This window comes from Solanum verrucosum, unplaced genomic scaffold, assembly GCF_900185275.1.
Source record: "Solanum verrucosum unplaced genomic scaffold, falcon-dt-bn FXZP01000112.1, whole genome shotgun sequence".
Classification (NCBI taxonomy): domain Eukaryota; kingdom Viridiplantae; phylum Streptophyta; class Magnoliopsida; order Solanales; family Solanaceae; genus Solanum; species Solanum verrucosum.
Window position 1 is genome coordinate 2,313,593 of NW_026020441.1, and position 2,872 is coordinate 2,316,464.

At 38.0% G+C, this 2,872-nt stretch overlaps 1 pseudogene; it reads right to left on the reverse strand.

Moving 5' to 3' along the window:
* Positions 1 to 1,660: 1,660 nt before the first annotated feature.
* Positions 1,661 to 2,380, reverse strand: LOC125808377 (uncharacterized; annotated as a pseudogene).
* Positions 2,381 to 2,872: the final 492 nt, after the last annotated feature.

A 2,872-nucleotide genomic window follows, 5' to 3' on the forward strand; every position in this document is an offset into this window, starting at 1 on the left:
AGCAGGTCAGTACAATTATCTTATCCTTAATTTATTTATCAGATTATTCCAGTATATCAGGATACCTTATCATAGTCTATTGCCTTTCATACTCTGTACATTATTTTGTACTGACCCCCCATTGCCTTGGGGGCGCTGCATTCATGCATGCAGGTCCTGACAGATGACCGAGTAGACCTCCATATCAACAGGATTGACTTTTATCCGATTGGTCAGCCCCTTTCCTCTGGAGCTGCCAGAGTTAGGAGGTTTGTTACCTTTTTTTGTATATATTCTCATGAGTAAGCTGGGCCTTTGTCCCACCAATCTTTACTACTCTTAGAGGCTTGCAGACTAGTGTGTGGGGTTTATAGCTACGTTATGGCCATGCTGGCCTATGTTGTTGGTTTGCTGAAGCTTGTGAGCTGTTTGATGTATTGTATTGATATTTACCTGTTTTTAGTTTTGGTATAGATATCATGGTGGCCTCGACGGCCCAATCAAGACTTCTGTGGTAGTTGGATATTTCTTTATATGAACTCTTGGGAGTAGCTGGTTCTTTTGTAGATCTGTTGACAGGGGTCTTGCCGGCCGAGGGCTTAGTTTTAAGCCGAGATATACTTGTTTGTTTTCTTAATTGCATGTGACTGCCATGCGCTAGTAGCAAATGGTTCAGCAGGGTCGGCTCGGGCTTGAGTTTTGGCTTTAGGAGTCAGTTGCGCCCCTTGAGTTTGGGGCGTGACAATCTAGCCAATACAAGACAATTAGAATAGCTACTTCAGCATAATAGAGCTCTGCAGAAATACAAACATACACACAGAAAATGTAGTTGCAGATTAAACGCCATTTCAGCGCGTTAACATTTCACAATTTAACCACTATTTTCAGCAACAAGACAATTACATCTTAACTATATAAAGTGGCATAATGTGACATTCATGTTCAATGTTCACCACAAAAAAGAGTAAACTGAAAAGACATTAACTAAAAAGTATTGTCATAATCAGTAATTAAAACCCATGAAACATAACAAAAATATTTTTCAACCCAATAGATCACTTTTGTCCTTTTCTTGGCTTCAGTTTCTTAAGTTTTTGCCTATTTTGCATCTCCAATTAACCTTGAGTTATAGCAGTTTTTCCCTTCAATGTGAGGTTGTTTGGTGAGTAGGGATGATTTGAAGGAACACTCACTCCATTGTGATCACCAACAAAGTTAATAATCCTTGTTCCAGAAGGAATTGGTCCCTCTTGCCTGGCTCGAAATATTGCTTTTTCTGACACTACCATTGGCCTTATAGTAGGATCTGGATCATGATTTGGGAAGTTGATTGTCAAATCTAGATGAACGGTATGTATCAATGTAGTAGCATCTGGCTTGCTTGATCTTTGCTTTGAAGTTTCAGATAACTCAAAATCTGGCGTCTTACTTGGAATGCTTGGTCTTAGACTTGAAAACTGTGGTGCATGATGCATCAATGTTGGTGTGGACGTGAAGTTCACAACTTGGCTTGCTTGGGGTGCTGTTAGGTTTATCTCTTCAGGTTCATCAATTAATTTCCTGGTTCTTTTCATTGGCATTGTATTGACAAGCTATTGTAAGTAAAAAATACAAGTTAGAAATCGAACTTCAGGAAAAAAGTAAGTTGCTATTAGCATTGAAGATATTTTACCTTTTTACATTATTTACTGTTGTGGTTTGGCTCTCCGTAGTTGTTACATGTCATAACTCTTCCCTTTCTTGAACTTGCCCACTCGCCTTGCCTCTTAATTGCCTCGTCCTTTTTTCTGACCCGTTTAGTTTTGGGTCTGCCGACCATCTTCACTAGGTCAGGTGGTTCCATTGCTTGATGTGGATCCACCTTCCAAAAATTTTCACTTCTAACAAGTTGCAATTTGTGCCTATAGGTAAGCAGGAATGCCTCTTTGCTATACCACTAACTCATTTCACTCAAAGGGTCCAGCTTGTTGTACAACATTGCAGAAATTGCATGTGGGCATGGAATTCCATTTAGATCCCATTGTCTACATGTGCATCTCTTCAAAATCATATTTACAGTATGCCTATCACAACCTTCTGTGATCTCATATCCATAATCACCATTGAAATTAACCTTACATTTATTAGCAATTTTCATGTACTCATTGAACAATTGCATACTCTTTGGGCTAAACTCAGTAGCCCAAAATCTCACTTCATCCTCTTTTTTTCTCAATTGGTTCATGATGTTAGTTCTTATTTCTTCAAGCATTTTGATGATTGGTTTGCCTCTAGCTTCTAGAATCCATTTATTCACCGATTCTGTGAAATTGTTCACCACTTCATAGTTCTTGCACACGGTGTCAAAATAGGCTCTACACCACGCATTGGGAGGATATTTTCGTAAATCTTCAGCTGCTGTTTTATCTAAATAACCAATCATATTGAGTTTGTCTTTGAAATCTTCCTCATATGTGGTCCATGAACACCACCAAAATACCTTCTGCAGTTCCTCTGACCTCCATGTTTTGCACCAGTTTGCTTCAACATGTTTCGCACAAAATCTGTGATGTGATTTAGGAAACACATCTTTCATTGCTTGAAGTAATCCCTGTATGATAAAATTAACAAAAAGAATGAATTTCTAATTTTTTCATTTTAGTAATGTCCAGAACTAGAATGAAAGACCTGTCTAGTGCTTTCATTTTACTTCTGACCAGAATTTTAATTCAAGAACTGGACAATTCTTCAATTTTAAGTTTTGGACAGAAGTATAATGAAAGAACTGGACAACGATTGAAGCTTTAGAAATGAACTTAAAAAGTTAATGTAAAAAGAATTAGCAAAAAATAATTCAGATATGTTACCTTCTGCATGTCTGAAATGAAGGTTATTCCCTCACCCACCTCCTTGA